The following is a 21,521-nucleotide window of genomic DNA, read 5'->3' as shown; positions in this document are numbered from 1 at the left end:
TTCAAGTTCAAGTATTTAAGATGGAATCCATGATCAATGTTTTATGAAGGCATCCTACATCAAACCCTAAAAACTTTGTGTGAAAGTAAAAAAAAACTTCATCAAGGTATACATTATTGTTTCAAGAATATCAGCCCTTCCCTCAAAAGGAAAGTATTTTATTACAATATTTCATTACATTTATCAATTCAATTTTATGGTTAATTCAAAAACTGGGGTTTCACTTAAGGCAAACCCTTGTTCTCGACATCCTTCTCTCTTTTTCTATTTGCAGGAAATAGGTGCACGAGTTGTACTTAGGAATTCTGGTAGTGTTGATAGTGATGATCAACTTTAGTTTTCGATGAAGGAAAATTTAGAGGTTCAAGGAAGATCTGTGATACTTGGTCTCAAAAAATAAAGCCAAACTTTTGGGAACAGGTTCTAAACATCTTCTTTTGCCCAAATCTCAGTTTGTAGCTCTGTGGGATAGCTATAGTAGTTTGTTTTCTACGATTTACTTCATTTATTCATACTTTTACCCTTATTTCATAATACCTTCCAAATTCAACTAAAAAAGAGGATAAACAATTTCAACTTGTGAATCCAATCAAAAGGTCAATCCTTTCCTCACTTAAATTGAGTCTAGATCTATTGGGTTCTCTCTTCTTTCAATGTAGTTTTGTTAATTGGGTTATTTACTTGATTTACTTGGTGAAACCCTAATTCCTCACTTTTATAGCCTTACAATACCAAACATAATAGGCACTCATAAATTAACCTTAATGTAAGGAAATGTGATTTAATATATGCATACACACGATGATAATAGGAAAGAACTATGAAGTATGAATAGATAACTAATTATTTGACATTTTAGATTTTTGAATTTAGGAATTATAGAAATAGAAATGCAGAATGAGAAAGAAGAAACACAATGGTACCTAAGAAAAATGTAACCCAAAGTTGACAAAAATATTGAAAAGCCCCCAAATATGTAGGAAGAATATGTCAATCTCTGAAGTGAACCCTGTAAAAATGCAGCTAGGACAAACAAAAATGCAACAACAATTTGGCAAAAATGTAACAATAATGGACAAAGATGCAAAAAAAGGAAAAACATCGAAAACTTTGCAAACCAAACAAAACACAACTTCAACTTGACAAAAATAAAAGAAGTCCCTCATAAAAATATGACAAGAGCTTGACATAAATTAAGTGAGGCCCTAATGAAAATATATTGACCTAGAACTTGAAAAATTTAAACCTATAAAAATGCACAAAAAGACTGGCAAAAATACAACAAGACTTTCTTAGATACATATGAACATTAAAGAAATACATCGAGGGATCTGCAACCTATCAAAATATTAACTTACAAAAACGTACCAACAGACTAACAAAATGCAGCAAGACTCTATGAGATATGCAAGAACACTATACAAATACACATAAATAAAGAAATACTACTGAAAATAGAAAATAAAATCCTAAATGCAAAAAAACACAAAAAGTGAAGGTTTTCACAATAAAAACACAAAAAGATGATGTAAAAATGCCGAAACACAAAATCATTGTAAATTTGTCCTAAAATATTTAAAAATGCTTCACAAACTCATGAAAAGTGATTAGTATGAAGGGACAATAGTCCCACTAAGCATGCCAAAATATGTAGGCTTAATATTGACCTATTTTTAATCCATAACTACGCCAACCACTAATCTTAGATCTATAAACTAATTCAACAATTAATGAATAGATAAATCTACCATGCATGAAAATAACATAAAATAATCAGAATTATACCTTCACACACATAGTAGGCTTGTCTCCATTATTATTCTATCCTCCGTGATCTTGTATTGATGATGATTTCTCTCAGATTTGTGTTGCATTTGCACAAGAGCTCAAGGAAGAACGAATGTGGTTGTGGTGATGTAAGGCTATAATTGTGATGATGTGTGCTTAAGATATATTTTGGCAAAGTATAGGTATGCTCAACCTATGTGTGATGTAGAATAAGACGAGGACACCTCTTTTATAGAGATCGTCTTAAAATTGGAGGGTTTAGATTAAGTTTTGAAATTGTGAAAGGTCAGGTTCTCATAGATGAAAGAGAGTCAATAGGATTTAAGGGTAGGTAAAGATAAATGGATGAGATGAAGAGGTGGGTTGACACTGGAGAAAACACAAAGTCAATGAAGAGATAATTGACACTAGTCATATGAGTACTATTTTAGATTATGATCCATGTGAACAAGTTGGAGGGATAAGATTAAAGAGGAAAAAGGTAAGTGAACTAATTAAATAAATAAATGTACTTCTTTAATTAATAGAGGAAACAGTTAGATAAATCAAATAAAAAAAAAATATTTATTTAATTAACAGTAGAAGAGGTTGATGAATTAAATAAATAAATAAATAATTTCATTTAATTAATAGAGGATATCACGGTAAAATAATTAAATAAATAATAAATAATAAATAATTATTTAATTAAGGATAATTTTAGGTGTGTATACATACAATCACTACAATTAACCAAAAATTCTCAAGATGTGGTGCACATGTGTAATCTATTATCCTACATTCTTTTCGATCCTCCCATTTGGATCAAGTGATTTCATGTCAATGTTAAATTGTAAATTGTATCTTTACATTTCAAGATCTAAGTCCTTTGCACTAAAAAAGGAAAGGAATGTGAATACACTAATCAATATTATGAATTATAAATTCATTTTATGTTTCTCCTCTAAATTTGAATATATTTCATATCATTTTCTTGCTAATTCTAAAAATATTATCTTGAATATGGAATATGATAGTAACTTGTAGGGTGATCCAAAATATCCTTTGAAACTTATGCATGAAAGTTTTTGAGATTAGATTAACTACTTTCCAAACTAGAGCTAGATAATTGTAAAGCATCCAATGATAATATTTTATTTAAGTTTCTTTCCAAAATTATTGCTATGTTATTACGATGTATCACTGATTTTTTGTATTCTAATTGAGGGTATTATTCACAAACATTGATATGTCTTGGACCCATTTATATTCTATCTTTATTTTTTTATCCTAAGATATATTGCATTTATAGCTAATTAATATATCAAATAAGATATCATATTAAATATTTTGTTCTCTTTCATCATGTTCGACTAATCATGTGAGTTATCACTAATAGCTTTGTACTAGCGAATAATATCTTGATATTGTAGCATAGTTTGTGTAGACACTCAAAATTGGTCGTCACTCCTGCATTGCTAATCTAGTTTTTAACATGGCTTATATGTCGCATTTGATCCTCATCATATGTTGACATTGCTTCGTTCCTTTGGTTTTAGTTCATTTTGAATCAAACCCTAATCACTCTTCTTCATTTGCAATTGGTCCTAAATCACTATGATTGACATTTTATAATTTTCAAATAATTTAAATTGGTCTCATCTTGACAATTAGACTTAATTCCCTTTTTGTTGATAATTAATTAGTCATTAATTATCAACCTCATTATCAATCAATTTCAATTAGTCCTCTATGACACTTTATCAACCTTTCATGGTACTTTATCTGTCCTTTATCAAGTCATTGTCAATTGATCTTATCAATCTCACCAGTGAGCTTATCAAAATCATTATCAATCTTGGGTCTTTTTTGATCTTTTGTCCTATTTTGTTGTCAACCTCGATCAATTGTCATTCATTTTTATCAATTATTAGCTAGCCAATCATGATTATTGGGACCTAGTTCGTCATTAGGGTTGGTATCTTAAATTATTCAAATCATTTCCCTAGGTTGATTAAATAAATAATTAATCAACTCCTTTGTTAACATATCCCTTTTTGAATATATAAATTTATATTTATTTATTCACCGTCTTTGTCCATGTCACGATTAATATTTTTATATATTAATTGGCTAATTTGAGTTATGAGTAGAATTAATAATTTTTAATTATTAGTTCCACCTCATTTCTCCCTCTCCCACTTATCCTCCTCTTTTTTAGCTTCCCTCCTCTTTTCTAGCTTCCCCTCCTCTTTTCTAGCCTTTCACTTTCCTCATTTTTGAATGGAAAATTTCCCTTCACAATTCACTCATTTTATCATTAAAAGACACAACAATTCGTCATAAATCCTTGCATAGAAACTTGTCATAGTTATTTGCATATAAATATAGTCATATTTTTCACATAGAAATGTGTCATATTTTGTCATAATCATTCCCTTTTTTAATGAATTTGCGTCTTTCACCATTTTTAGTGATGTGTTTCTCGATCCCTGTTAATCATATGAATGAGCCGTATGATTCTATGAGGTCATATTACGATACTCTATACAATCCTCTCTTGATTTTGGAAGACTCAAATCCAATTGCTCGTGGTGACACTTTCTTGATTGCAATAAAAAGTGTCACATGAGTTTAATGAAAAGTTGCACAATGCCATAACTTTCAATCTGCTCATCGCGGCACCGAACCATTAGCTCGTACGTGTTCATGTGGCTAGGTTTACGCTAGGCGTGCTTTCATTTTTCTCTCCAACTCGTCTGATCGATGTGGGCCACACCCTACCGGCCATCCCACTTAAGTGCTCAAAGCGCGAAAAATTGTCAAACTTTGGTGGTGCATTTATCAGTGCCAGTTAATCATACGAATGAGTTGTCTGATCCTATGAGGTCGTTTTACAATACTCTACAGAAGCCTCTCTCAATTTTGGAAGACTTGGATCCAATTTCTCGTGGTGACACTTTCTCGGTTACAACAAAAAGCATCAGATGAGTTCAATGAAAAGTTGCACGATGCCCTAACATTCAATCTGCTCGTCACGACACCGAACCCTCATCTTGTACACATCCGTGTGGCCATGTTTATACTAGGCAAGCTTTCATTTTTCTCTCTAACTCATCCGATCGATGCAAGCCACACCCTAGCAGTGAAATCGCTAAAGTGCTCAAAGTGGGCAAAGTTGTCAAACTTCAGCGATGCGTTTCTTGATGCATGTTACTCATATGAATGAGCCGTCTAATCCTACAAGGTCATGTTATGACACTCTACCCAAGACTTGAATCCATTATTGTTAATATTTGTATTTTTTCATCATGCATATTAATCCATCATCAAATGTTAAGTCTTCTTTTAAAAGTTTCCTATTTTCCACAATAATTTATTTTAAAGTAAATAGGAGGAAGCAGATTTATTTTAGTTAAAACAAACAAAATTATACTCTATATAATAGTTTTGTGAATAATAATTATGTGAATTGAATATAATTATAAAGTTAATTGAAGAAAATTTTTTGGTGACACTGAGTTATTATAAGATAAAGAATTTTATGTGAAAACAAGTTCAAAAAAGATGTAATGTCTCTCCCTTGATTAGACTCGATTGAACCTAGTTTGACTCTGGATGACCTTTGTTGTAGTTTATGTGTCTATCTATGGTATATAATTTATGGATTGATGATTTACATGTTGATATGATTATATGTTGTTATTTATGCTCTGATAGTCAGATGGTTATTGAGATGTATTATATATGTTTTTATGTTTATATCATCTTATGGTATTATGCATTTCATAGTTTTATGTGTTCAAATTTAGATATGTTAATGTGTGTGTGTGTGTGTGTGTGTGTGTGTGTATCCATATATATATATATATTTGAACTATGGATTCAATCTTTAATATGTTGTTGATCAAAATCATGATAGCAAATGGTAATAATGTATTACGTATCTTAAATGATTGAATAATGAAATGTTAATTTTGTTGTGCAAATTAATAGGAATAAAATGAGTTATAATGAATTAAATTTGGGTTTTTGGAAATTAATATTTTTGATTAGGATAAACAGGTTTTGAGGGGACCAGAAACCCCGTACAACAAGTTTTGAAGGGACCTGAAATCCACAGATTTTTCATCGATCCGAAACCAACAAAGGGACATTGCAGACAGGAACAACAAAGCTAAACAACAACAAAGCTACAGTCAACCAGACTATAGAGGCACAAAAATACCAGCCACACACAAAAGAGAGACAAAGCAAACTAAGTTGGCAATAGTAGCAGATCTAAACCATCTTATAGATTTGAGAAACAAAACATGAGGATTTATCTGGCATCCTCAGCCAAAAAATAGGGTTTTCCTAGGTTCCCTTAACCAGTAACAGAGTCTCTAGCTCACTAATAGCGAGAACATATCCTAACCAAAAACACACACTGACCAAACTGGGTGCTTAAAAACTGTCACCATCCATCTTGTTCCTGATAAAATCAAAATACCAAGGGTTTTTCCATGTTCCCTTGACCATAAGAGTGGGTTTAAGAGGCTCTCGCAAGAAGAAAAGGGTTTTATATGGCTCCCACAACTAGTAGGCCCTTGATGACTGCTGACAACCAGCCCTTTCTTGCAACAAGCAAGAAACATAGGGTTTTTCCAGGCTCCCTCAACCTCAAATGAGAGTTCAACAAAGCTCTGACAACCTAACAACCGATCAACCAAACACCATCTGCAGCTCTTGTGATCAAACACAACACCCGACTCCGCCTCAATAAGAGAGTGGTCATCCCTGAAATAAACCATCTCCACCTTGATAGAAGAAGGTGTCACCTTAATAGACCAAGCCAAGGAAAACCAAAGGTGCTAAAAAATAAATAGGAGAGAAAGAGTCATGGGGGTGAAAATATAGAGACAAGGATAAACATGCCCCATCAGTAGAAACAACAAGGGTTTTAAAAAGGCTCCCTTAACTTTATCCTGAAACAAGAAAACTGGGGTATTCCTAAAAGGCACAGAATCAGAAAAAACCATCCCATGGGGTTTTAGGAGGCTCCCCAAACCACAAGCATTGGGTTTTATAATGGCTCCCATAACCATAGGAGGGCTAGAACAACAACTCCTCCTACCGAACACCAGAGAGAAGAGGGCAAAATGAGACCTTTGAAACTTCAGCAACTCCCAAGGCACCAAGGGAAGAAAGCACTCTGTTTGAAAAAAAAGGACAACCTAGAGTATCCCCCTGCATCTAGTCAATGGAAACCCAATGTTAATTTGAATTAATGGTTGTATAGAAGTTATTTTGAACTTTTTGGTGTTATATTAAGATTGGATTCTCTTATGTTTGTCATTTTGAGACCCTATAATTTCTTTGATTCTTGTCTATTGTTGTGGGATAACCGGTTATGTTATTGAATGCATTTAGGTTCCAGAGGCTAGGATAATGTTAGAGTTCCTAATTGTGTAAGGTTTATCTTCATCCTTTTATGCATTGTGATTGGTGTCCTACATGACTTCTATGGCAATCAATCTTTCTTTTTTGTATTGAACCTCCTTGTTTGTAATCTTATTCTAGCAAGTCAATCAACCTTGCTATGGTAGAGGGGTCTAGACCCTTGGTGTTTTTTTTTTGTGTCATAGAACTTGTGTTGAATTTTAGATTCCTAGGTGCAGGTCAAGGGAGAGTGGCTTTCATTGAGGGTCGGGACCCAAAGTGGTCGCTAGGGTAACTTAATGAGAGTTTTGTAATCAAGTGAAAATTTTAAATAATGAACTAGGGTGGTTAGCTAGTTCACATTAATAAAGATTTAATTGTTTCCTCTCTTACTCCTGAATGCTTGTATAGGTTTACGGTAAGCTGAGAAGGTCTGGAATGGCGTCCACCAATCTTGTCCTTTTGAAAGGTTGGTTTCATCCACTAGTGTTTGTATGGCGGTCGGGGGTCAGTAGAGGTCACCAAGGTAACCAAGGAAGGAGGCCAGGACCTAGAGAAGACTCACCATGGTAAGTTATGAAAACCTAGTGATGATAGTCTCCCCTATTGCATATCTAGTGGTACTCTTTTGTTTAGTTTTCTTTCCTTGCTTTGTTGTGGCCTGTAGAATTTGGTTGATTTTCTTATGACTCTCCTGTGATTTTAGCCATGTGAGTCCCTTGTGAGTATAGTCTTATGGGTTCTCTTGTGAGTCATGCCGGTACTCTTGTATGCTTCCATCTGTCTCTTGGGTCTGGCTGATACCTCCTAGTATGGGGGGTGGAACTCTATTCGCACCCATAGGGTTTTGGTTCGTCTTGCATCTTGTTTGTGATGGCTCGTTAAGGATAGTGTTATCATATTTTAGAAGTTTCATTTGTTCTTGTATGTATGGTTAATGTTATTTTGAGTAACATCATTGTGGGGCCTTGAGGACTAATGCTAGATATTTTTTGTACATCTTATATTTATCTTGTAGTATCATGTTACTTCAATTTTATGTAAGGCATACTTTATTTCAAAAACAAAAAATTATTCGCATTTCCATTGATTTATTTGTTTAAGTCTATTGGGCCTCAGAGTGGGGTGTTATAAAAGATATAAAGTTTGACTATTTATAAAAGATTGAATACCAAGAAGAGATATGCAAAACAACCAATTACATCTTTAGATCTCACCCCTATAACATAATAAGAGGAATGTTTTAAGCCTACTCGTGATTTATTTTCCTCAATTTCTCTCATTAAATCTACTCCCTACAATATAAGGGTGATACATGCACTACATGTACCACAATCCATGCTTTTTGTTGGTTAAAGCAAAGTTGTATTCTTCAACAAAATAATTAACAAAGACAAGCTGATAGTTTGATAAAATTTGTTGAGAAGATCTAGGATCAAAAAATGAGTTAAAATAATTGTTATTTTGGGGTAGGATCCTCTGAACAAATATTTTAATACTCTAAACATTCTCTCCTCTGGCTACACAATGTAGGCCGATTCCCTTGATCAATACATTTCATTACGTATATACATCCATGTTCATATGGACTTGTCACTACCTACATCCATCACTACCTACTTGATCCACAACAAATTACAACCAAGAGTAACATCTAATTACCACTCTTTCTCAAAGCCATATAAGAGCAATGTTGCTCAGTGTACATGTTGAGAATATGCATCCCACAATAGGCATAAAATCTATTTTCTAGAAAAAGGTTTAAAAAATTCTCTTTTGTTAAACAAATAATTGAAAAAGGTAGGGAAAAAGAGTTGAAATATTGAATGAGTAGATTGATTAGTTTATTGTTAGTTATTAGTGTTAGATTTTATGAAGAATTAATTGCAATATTAAATGTAGCATGGAAACACACAATAATGATGAAATAAATTCAAATACAAACTAGAAGAGAATAATGAGATTCAATATCAAAATTCATGGTTCATACATACAAAATCCAAATGAAATGACTACACATATAGGCTCTAGGATAGAAAATCTAGGGTAACATGTGTCCCATAGGTGTTGAGTTAGCTACAACAAACTATTAGACTAACTCAAGATGTACCTGAGAAATGTTATTGAGTGAAATTATCTTCATAAGGAAGTGGTGGCACCTAAGTGCAATTAATCAATGAGTAAATTAGGGTAAGAGGTGGCATATGCTTTTGTTAATACATGTTCTTGTATTTCCTATATTACATAAGTAATTTCAAATTAAATTATTTTTAAAAAATAAACCTTTTTTAATAATCTAGACTTATTAATAGATTATATTTTGTTTTTTATATGGAATAAAATAGTTATTCAATTGAAATAAGTTGGATTCATTATAAATAAAAATAAAATATATCACCTTTTCTTAAAAAATATTAGAATTCAAATTTATTTTATATAGATATTTTAAATATGGCTTATTAATAAGTTAATATTATTTGAAATTAATCATTAAATTTAAATATAAAGTGAAATGTGTAATTACACTAGCACCTCCCGCTTAGTGAAACTTAGGAAAGAAGAGATGTGTTCCCTAAAGATAGTGCATATGAGGTACACATGTACAATTTATAAGAACCCTAAAACAAAAAGAGGGTGTAACCCTAGAAAAATGAAAAAAATTATAGGAAAAAACTTCATCACAAGGAGAGGAAAGATCATGATTGAAATACCTATAGGATGTGGCCTATTTATGACTTCACAAAGGAGAGATATAAGGTGAGAATTGAATTTCACATGATAAATTTTGAATTAGGTCCATTTGTAATGAATGCCTATGCAATAGAAAAAGTACATATGAGACCTTTCTTATATAGGAAAGGTTGAGAGATAGGACTAACTAGGATGATGAAAAGTGTCTTAATCTTATAAAAGGAGATAATTAACTAATAAGTTCACATGGGTTTCTAAAAATACTCCTAGAGCCCTAAGTAAACTTAAAATGTGAACATGTAAATAGGGTCTAACTAGGAACTAGTTAGATATTGCTCCTTGTTGATACCAACAACCCCCTTTAAGTGCAACTTAAGGACAATGATGAATTAGTACAAATAATACAAATATGGAAATATGAGACCTGCCAATAGGCCATGTTAGGTTTGCAAATATGATATCTCATAAATGAAGAAAAGCAGAAAACCTAATAGAACAAAATTCCTCCCCAAATGAGAGAAAATAAAAGAAAGTGAAAAAAGAGAGTAGTACTCAATATGACCCCTCAAGTACTAATTTATCTTCAATATAAAATCAATGATCCTCCATTAGAGGAAAAAATATAGACTATTTAGCCCCCACAAAATATATAATTTACTATAGAAATGGTAAATGGTTGAAGCCAAAAGGTAGTCTAATACATAAAAACATTATTCGTTCGTTTTGGAAGAAATAAAACCATGTATAGATGTAGAAAAGCTTTCCATTTTAGATATGAATTGAAGGGAATAAAACTTATGATATATGAAGTGTGTAAATTTTCCACAAGTGATCTCATGTTAATGTTAAAAGATACAACTTTCAAATAAATAATTTCATGCCACACTAATCAAAATGGAAATTGAGTATAAATGTATGAAGGAGAATATATCGAGACTCACCAATCTCTTTTGTAGAGAAAGGTGCCTCTCCCAAACTATACTCAGAAGTATCCACACTCAAAAAACATAATTTTTTGAAGAATAGTCATGTGGAGAATGAACAAAAAGATTTGAATTTTCCATCACAATAATTTAAAGAAAAATCATTTTCATCAAAGAGAGGATGAATGCAATCAATGGTGTCTCCTTGATCCAAAAAATATGAATGTAATTTATACCCTATTACATGGAATCACAAGAAGCCATAGGTGTATGAACACTAGTTCGATTATAAGAAACAATAAATGGAAATGTTATCTCGGTAGGAGGACAAGAAGCATGAAGAGAAGTCTCAATACATTTGATCATTCAAGATATTCAATATATTTAATCTCCTTTAAAGTATCATGATCAAAGGGTATATTTTTTATATAATTAAGAAGAATGAGGTAGTCTACAATCAGATATTTTTGGAATAGAATGAGGCTCTCTAAAAACCTGACAAATCTTACTCCTAAGTTTGCAAGGGAAATAATGCATGATATAATCCACCTAGTGTTTTTTATTACTTAAGTAGAGAAAAGGCCTTGAACACTCACAAAAATAGACACAAACCAATAAAACAGAGTAGCAACAAAACAACCACTGGAATCACAAAGCTAGGTGACCAGACAAAACTCTAGAAGTTAACTTGCTAGCAAGTAACCTAAAAACAAAATACAAAACCACACCCAATCCGCCATAGCTATCTAGCTAGAAATTCTTAAAAATAATATAACCAGATAACCTATGAACTAATAATTTTAATTATAAGCATTATCAACAATCATCATATCAAAATTAAGATAATTTTGAGGGGGCATGCATGCCACATAATCCATATTGTTCATGAAAATAAGCATAAAACTACTATAACTAACCAACCACACCTTTAGCATGCACCTATCACTAGTTAAACTATCAGTAACCATAATCTTAAAAATGGTAGTGGTTAGGCATTGAAACCAACACAATATCACAAGCAACAGTCTATTTGTTGTTGAGGACATCCCAGTTCCTTGCAAGTCTCCTCATCTATTTACGCCGAGCCTCCTAACCCGACTCTTCCTCATTCTGCTCCGTCTCCTGCAAATGATCCTTTTCCAATGTCTGTTTCTTTTCTTTCTTCTTAAGTTTTCTTTTACTAGAGACAAACCCCATATCTGCCTTGTGAATTATGCCATTGGTAATAACACACATAGTATTCAATGCCTCACTCATATCTCTATTACTTTGTCTACACTCATGCACTTTGGACTCAAGGTTCATAACTCTAACCTAGAGGTTGATAATCTAGCCCTTTAATTTCAAAGTTTTGTCATCTTCCTTCTGCATTGGAGAATCCTACAAAGAAGGCCCCACCTCATCTTCTTCACAATTCACAGGGGAAAGGGACCTCTGATCAGGATTTTCACTTTCCTATTTAAGGTGGTTGGTCTCCTCTAGATTATTGTCGCTATTTGCCTCTTGTTCCTCTTCAATTTCATGAAAGTATTCATCCTCTGAGTCATCTGTGTAGGATTTCAAATCATCTTCGAGAGTAAAAAATTCAATAGGTTCAAGGGTGACCTCCTTAGTTTCCACTTTTCCTTTTTTGTTTTTCGCAATGAGGTGGGCATAGCATCTCTCCCTCAAACTTCCCTCATGTTTGTCATGAACCTATTTTGTTTCATCCTCCTCTCTAGACCTCTGCTCATCCAAGTCAATAGTATTTTATTTTTTTGGCTATCTTTTCCAATTTTTCTTATTTTAACAAGACTATTCTTAGGAGTGGCAACTTTTGTTTTGTCTAGGCTAGTTTTAAAACAAGAGCCACCTCAAGGGATTCAGTGAATGACTCATTTTTAATATTTTTTCCTTTATGTTTGGAAGTAGAATTGGGCTCCTAAGAAGGTAACACATTTGAATCAATTAGTTCAATACATGCCAATGAATGGGGAGCCTCTTCTAAGATGCAAGGGTTTCGAACAAGGGTTAGTAGATAGCTACGATAAGGGAAACAATCAAAAGAAAAGTGATATAGGCCTTAAATTATCGCTTGGTGAATTGAAGGGGCAACCCCTTTTTAAATACTAGTAGGCAAGGAAGTAAAACTATAATAGGGTAAATCTTTTTTTTCACCATGCCTAATGTGGTTTAATATTGGGAAATGGTACCCATCAACAATGGAGTAATGACCTTCTAAGGTGAAATATTCCATCACATAATAACTTACCATGGCATAAGGCACATACAAAATATAACAGTGGTACCCTTTTTTCAGGACCCTCAACCTTTCACAATTCTCAAAGAATTTTTTGAGGTAACCTTTATAGTCTCTCAATCTCTTCTTCTCCACCTTATTTCCTTCTTTTTTTAGACTATTCACCTCTTCTATGAGCTCTGGAGTGACAGTGAAGGTAGTTCTACCAATAGAGACTGCCCCATTCTATCAAGAATTGTAGAATTTCATTGCTAGAGACCTACTATATCTTTTCATGGCAAAAAAGAAAGGGGTCATCCCCACTTTAAAAAAGTTGCACACATCATAATGATTCTGTAGCGCCTTGCAGTATTTAGGTTCAAACCATTTGAAATCCCCCCCATGGCACAATTTGGCTCTACAATCGTGGGAAAAGGCAAACAAACATAGAACAAATTAGGCCCACAAAATTTGTTACATAAACCTTGAGAAGAAAACTACCGGTAATTATGGTTGTGAGTATCTAGAAAATCTATCGCATTCACACATGTGAAGTAACATTTCCCTAAATGATCTTTCTTACGGTAAAGAAAATATAAAACACTGCCATTTTGTAATGCCTGCCAAAATACCCTAGAGAAATATAACCATCTAACATGTAAATAGAAATAATTTTTTAAAATTTACTCTAATATATGATACATGTAATTCCAATATATATATATATATATAACATTTATTATAACATCATCTATACACAGACATAATCAAATCTAACATGTTCATAAGAACATAAGTATGTAAGCAGAAATTATTAACATCACATAGATCATCATTCCCTAGGGTACCTTAACTCCATCACTTGACTAAACACAAGATTACAATGACATCATTTATCTCAATCCTAACCTTCCTTCATTAATTTTATAATCATATAATCTAACAACATAGAAACACATCCATTACATTTGCCTTTACGTGTGTACAATACAATCACACTTATTCCTATTTCTAGGTTCATTATAAATGCACCAAATCCAAATGTTCTTAGCACTTAATCTCAACCAATTAAGAACCATCCAATGACCATATGATAATCATTTCTATCACATAATCTTTTCATACTTTATTCATGGGAACTAAACCATTATTCTATGATCTCCTTTGAAACCTAACTTCTTCTATTATCTCAATTACACTATGACAAAAATTCAATTCAATTGAGTAAGCAATGACTTATTCATCAAGCATTGAGGTAGAAGTGAAGTCAAGTTCAACTATTTAAGATGGCATCCATGATCAATATTTTATGAAGGCATCCTACATCAAACCCTAAAAACTTTGTGTGAAGGTAAAACAAAACTTCATCAAGGTATACATTATTGTTTCAAGAATTTCAGCCCTTCCCTCAAAAGGAAAGTATTTTATTACAATATTTCATTACATTTATCAATTCAATTTTATGGTTAATTCAAACAATGGTGTTTCACTTAAGGCAAACCCTTGTTCTTGACATCCTTCTCTCTTTTTCTGTGTGCAGGAAATAGGTGCACGAGTTGTACTTAGGAATTCTAGTAGTGTTGATAGTGATGATCAACTTTAGTTTTCGATGAAGGAAAATTCAGAGGTTCAAGGCAGATCTGTGATACTTGGTGTCAAAAAATAAAGCCAAACTTTTGGGAACGGGTTCTAAACATCTTCTTTTTCCCAAATCTTAGTTTGTAGCTCTGTGGGATATCTATAGTATTTTTTTGTCTATGATTTACTTCATTTATTCATACTTTTACCTTTATATCATAATACCTTCCAAATTCAACTAAAACAGAGGATAAACAATTTCAACTTGTGAATCCAATCAAAAGGTCAATCCTTTCCTCATTTAGATTGAGGCTAGATCTATTGGGTTCTCTCTTCTTTCATTATACTTTTGTTAATTGGGTTATTTACTTGATTTACTTGGTGAAACCCTAATTCCTCACTTTTACAGCCTTACAGTACCAAACATAATAGGCACTCATAAATTAACCTTAATGAAAGGAAATGTGATTTAACCTATGCATACACACGATGCTAATAGAAAGAACTATGAAGTATGAATAGATAACTCATTATTTGAAATTTTAGATTTTTGAATTTAGGAATTATAGAAATAGAAATGTAGAATGAGAAATAAGAAACACAATGGAACCTGAGAAAAATACAACCCAAAGTTGACAAAAACATTGAAAAGCCCCCAAATATGTAGGAAGAATATGTGAATCTCTGAAATGAACCCTGTAAAAATGCAGTTAGGACAAACAAAAATGTAACAAAAATCTAGCAAAAATGTAGCAATAATGGACAAAGATGCAAAAAAAGGAAAAACATCGAAAACTATGCAAACCAAACAAAACACAACTTCAACTTGACAAAAATACAACAAGACCCTCACAAAAATATGACAAGAGCTTGACATAAATTAAGTGAGGCCCTAATGAAAACATATTGACCTAGAACCTGAAAAATCTAAACCTATAAAAATGCACAAAAAGACTTGCAAAAATACAACAAGAATTTCTTAGATACATATGAACATTAAACAAATGCATCGAAGTATCTTTAACCTATCAAAATATTAACTTACAAAAATGTACCAACAGACTAACAAAATGCAGCAAGACTCTATGAGATATGCAGGAACACTATACAAATACACATAAATAAAGAAATACTACTAAAAATAGAAAATAAAATCCTAAAGGCAAAAAAACACAAAAAGTGAAGGTTTTCTCAATAAAAACACAAAAAGATGATGTAAAAATACCGAAACACAAAATCATTGTAAATTTGTCCTACAAATTCTGAAAATGCTTCACAAACTCATGAAAAGTGATTAGTATGAAGGGACAATAGTCCCACTAAGCGTGCCAAAATATGTAGGCTAAATATCAACCTATTTTTAATCTATAACTAAGCCAACCACTAATCTTGGATCTATAAACTAATTCAACAATTAATGAATAGATAAATCTACCATTCACAAAAATAACATAAAATAATCAAAATTATACCTTCACACACATAGTAGGCTTGTCTCTATTAATATTCTATCCTCCATGATCTTGTATTGATGATGGTTTCTCTGATATTTGTGTTGCATTTGCACAAGAGCTCATGGAAGAACGAATGTGTTGTGGTGATGTAAGGCTATATTTGTGATGATGTGTGCTTAAAATATATTTTGGTAGAGTATAGGTATGCTCAAGCTATGTGTGATGTAGAATGAGACGAGGAAGCCTCTTTTATAGAGATCATCCTAAAATTGGAGGGTTTAGATTAAGTTTTGAAATTGTGAAAGGTCAGGTTCTCATAGATGAAAGAGAGTCAATAGGATTTAAGGGTAGGTAAAGATAAATGGATGAGATGAAGATGTGGGTTGACGTTGGAGAAAACACAAAGTCAATGAAGAGATAATTGAGAACTAACCAAAAATTCTCAAGATGTGGTGCACATGTGTAATCTATTATCCTACATTCTTTTCTATCCTCCCATTTGGATCAAGTGATTTCATCTCAATGTTATATTGTAAATTGTATCTTTACATTTCAGCATCTAAGTCCTTTGCACTAAAAAAGGAAAGGAATGTGAATACACTAATCAATATTATGAATTATAAATTCATTTTATGTTTCTCGTCTAAATTTGAATACATTTCATATCATTTTCTTGCTAATTCTAAAAATATTATCTTGAATATGGGATATCATAGTAGCTTGTAGGGTGATCCAAAATATCCTTTGAAACTTATGCATGAAATTTTTTGAGATTAGATTAACTACTTTCCATACTAGAGCTAGATAATTGTAAAGCATCCAATGATAATCTTTTATTTAAGTTTCTTTCCAAAATTATTACTATGTTATTATGATGTACTATTGATTTTTTGTATTCTAATTGAGGGTATTATTCACAAACATTGATATGTCTTGGCCCCATGCATATTCTATCTTTCTTTTTTTATCCTAAGATATATTGCATTTATACCCAGTTAATATATCAAATAAGATATCATATTAAATATTTTGGTCTCTTTCGTTATGTTCAACTAATCATGTGAGTTATCACTAATATTATTGTACTAGTGAATAATATCTTGATATTGTAGCATAGTTTGTGTAGACACTCAAAATTAGTCATCACTCCTACATTGCTAATCTAGTTTTTAACATTGCTTATATGTCGCATTTGATCTTCATCATATGTTGACATTGCTTTGTTCCTTTGGTTTTAGTTCATTTTGAATCCAACCCTAATCACTCTTCTTCATTTGCAATTGGTCCTAAATCACTGTGATTGACATTTTATAATTTTCAAAATAATTCAAATTGGTCTCATCTTGTCAATTAGACTTGATTCCCTTTTTGTTAATAATTAATCAGTCATTAATTATCAACCTCATTATCAGTCAATTTCAATCAGTCCTCTATGACACTTTATCAACTTTTCATGGTACTTTATCAATCCTTTATCAAGTCATTGTCAATTGATCTTATCAATCTCATTAGTGAGCTTATCAAAATCATTATCAATCTTGGGTCTTTTTCGATCCTTTGTCCTATTTTGTTGTCAATCTCGATCAATTGTCATTAATTTTTATCAATTATTAGCCAACCAATCATCATTATTGGGACCTAGTTCGTCATTAGGGTTGGTATCTTAAATTATTCAAATCATTTCCCCAGGTTGATTAAATAAATAATTAATCAACTCCTTTGTTAACATGTCCCGTTTTGAATATAGAAATTTATATTTATTTATTCACCCTCTTTGTCCATGTCACAATTAATACTTTTATATATTAATTGGCTAATTTGAGTTATGAGTGAAATTAATAATTTTTAATTATTAGTTCCACCTCATTTCTCCCTGTCCCACTTATCCTCCTCTTTTTTAGCTTCCCTCCTCTTTTATATCTTCTCCTCCTCTTTTCTAGCCTTCCACTTTCCTCATTTTTGAATGGAAAATTTCCCTCCACAATTCAGTCATTTTATCATTAAAAGGCATAGCAATTCGTCATAAATCCTTACATAGAAACTTGTCATAGTTATTTGCATATAAATATGTCATATTTTTTACATAGAAATGTGTCATATTTTGTCATAATCATTCCCTTTTTTAATGAATTTGTGTCTTTCAACATTTTCATTCCAATTTCATATACTCATGAACTTGCCTATAAATTGAGCCTATTTCTTCATCATTAACATCTACATTTTGAGTAACTATATGTTGTCAAATTAACTTCAAATCTTTGAATCTTCATGATTGACATCCACATTTTGAGTAGCTATATGCTGTAAAATTAACTTCAAATCTCTGAATCTTCTCGCCCTTGGTTTCAACACATTTGCAATTTGGAGTTTGAGAGACACACACCATTTGATCAGAGAAGCAAGAAGAAAATGGAGGGGATCATTTCAAGCATATGAAGGATGGTTTACATTTTCTAACCTTATTTCCTTATTTATACTTTATTTTTGTACCTTCATTGATGTGGGATTTATAGATTTTTATTAAATACCTAACTTTTCCTCTCACATTTTGAATGAACTAAAACATCCAAGTCATGAAATTTAAAGCAATATGTAATCTCATTATCATGCTCAATAATGTATTCATGTCATTAATATTTGCCTAGGAATCACCCCTCAAAAGTGTCTTTGCAAGGTTGAGTATGGTTTTTATCTCAGCACTTGTATCCATATCTAATCGATGGATCTCAAAGAAAGAACTCCTGGAATCCTAGTTCTAGTGTTTAAAACACGATGTCAATATCATTGGTACTACTTGTCGGTGAAATTGGAAGTGGAATAAGCTATGAATAATTGTAGGTGTCTATAGGTTCTTAGATAATGATATCTCTTGTGATAATTTAGATATATATTTTTTTAAATATTCATATTATAAAATAACTATTAAGTCAATTTTATACTATATAGTTTTTAAGGGACTCTTAGTGCTATGATGCGTGCATATACCATGAAACTACAGTTGGTGTAGATTGCCATTGGTGCTCAAGGGGATGGGCTTGTTTCTGCAAATATGAATGCTAATCATCATCAAAGTGTTGAGGATTCTTGAAGGAGTATTTATAACATTATATGTATTCAATTACACTTAAGAAATATTCTACAATGGTATTAAATCATAGAATGTCTTGTCATGATCTTATACACAAAAACCAAAACAATTTTCTTACATTTATTCCTAGATGAAGTTTTACTTCTTTGATTTTAATGTTTTGTGGATTGTTGCTAATGATATTTTTTGTTACCTCATTGGTATATGTTGTTTCAGAGGAAATCAAATCTTAAATAGTATAGTAAATAAAAAAGTTATATTTGATTGTTTAGGTTTTTCTTGTTAAATTTAGTTTTTCATATTATTAATTTGATTGTAGGAAATGTTTGATGATTATCATTGGTACATATTGATTTAGCTGAAATAGACACATCTTTTTTAATTAGATAATAAATTAGTCAACATAATTAAATTTTAAATAGTAGAATAACAAAAAAAAGAGATTTTGATTGTTTACAATTTATAATTAAATTAAATGGAAGGCCGAAGCCACAATAATTTAAATTATTATTATTCTTATGTTTGATTAGATTGACCCTAGACCTTCCGTAATGGAAGCACAATAGTCACAATTTAGAATTCATTATTGGGAATTGAACTTGGGTCTCCACAGTGAGAACCAAGTGTTTTAACCAAGTAAGCTCAACCCCTTGGACATAAAAAAATAATTCTTATAATTGTTGGCACTTCAACTGTAGGATTCAAGACAACAAATGTAACTGAAGTTCTTTTAGACTCTATAAAGAAAATAACATATTGTAGTTCACAGGCATATAAGGCTATAGATGACACAATTCCAATTTTGAAGATGATAGCTCCAAAATGTAATGTGGATAATAAGGATTCTTTGAGTCAACTTGAAACTTTGTCTAAGTATATTACTAACAACACAGTGACAGTTGAACAAATAAAGGAGGATGCACTCAAAGAGAGGTTAGAAAAGGAAAAATAGAAATTCTTTGAGGAACAAATAAAGAAGTGTACAAGGCAGTTTGACACACTTCTACTGGAATTATGTAGCACATTAAAGGAATTCAAAACTTTGTACAGAGATACTTGTAAGACTAACTTTTTGATAGTTGATATAGACAAGAAGATCAACAAGATACAAGAGGAAATAAATCAACTAGCTGACAATTTTATTTATTCATCTGATTCATTATCAGTTTTTGAGCAAAAGATAACAGGTTTTGAGGAAGAATTACTAAAGCTAGAAAGAGAAAAGGAGAGAATAAAAAGTAAGGCTAAGGATCTGAAATTAAGACTAAGTCCAAAACTGGACTACTTAGCATCCTTGAGGAAAGAAATATTTGATGCATTGGTACAAGGACAGAAAACACCGGCAGAGCAAATGCAACACCTCACCGGTACATTTCAGAGGATAGAGGCCGCAATTAGAGATAGTAAAAAGTTCATTGAGAAATTGAATCTGGTTTTGGTAGAGCTTTTTCAAATTGTAACCAATCGGTCACAAGTTTGAGATAGGAAACTACACTCTATTAACACTTTGACAACCTTTGTCATTGATGCCAAAGGGGGAGTAGTGGTATGAGAAAAATCCAATAACTTAGGGATCATCTGCTCAGGGGGAGCACACATTTTTGGTAACAATTTTTGGACTTCAATTTTTGGATACACTTTTGGATTTTTCTCATGAGTGTTGCCATCAATGCCAAAGGAGGAGATTGTTGGAAATACACACTCCAATGAGACATTGTAGGTGATTGAAGGTTTTGTCATTGATGGAAACCTTACAATCCTATGACACCGGCAAGGCAATCCACTGGCACCAGCAAAGTTAGATTCTACATCGACACACAGACCACTGGCACCGACAGTGAAAGGAAGCATACTGGCACAGAAGTTGACAAGAATTTTGTTGTTAATATATTTTGTTTATTATTGTAAAATCATTGTAAGCCAACTTGGCAAGTTGTAAAATGACTCATATATATAAGAGATCATTGTAGAACAAATATGTAATAGAAGGAGGAATATATAGGCGAAATAAGGCAAACCTATTATGCAAATTATAGGTTAAGGGTTTATGTATGAAGCAGAGCTATAAACTGGTACTGGATCTGGCATAGTAGATGCTATTTTGAAGCAGTACAAGACATTAGATTTATATAATCCATTTTGTAAGTTAGTGAGACTTCCCATTTTGTAATTGAGCTGTGAGCTCTAGGCACTTGGTCTTCCTGTGTGTGCAGGCCCCTCTTGTAGCAGTAATATTCTCTTATTGGCCAGTAAGTGAATATTGTGGGTCACAAATCCCACCGAGGTTTTTCCCACACCGGGTTTCCTCGTTAAAATATTGTGTTATGGTGTGTTTTTCATGTGGTTGTTGTTATCTTTGTTTATTGCATTACTTTCTGTTT

The sequence above is a fragment of the Cryptomeria japonica genome, chromosome 7 (genome assembly GCF_030272615.1).
Source record: "Cryptomeria japonica chromosome 7, Sugi_1.0, whole genome shotgun sequence".
In the NCBI taxonomy this organism is placed as follows: Eukaryota; Viridiplantae; Streptophyta; class Pinopsida; order Cupressales; family Cupressaceae; genus Cryptomeria; species Cryptomeria japonica.
This window is presented reverse-complemented; position numbering follows the sequence as displayed.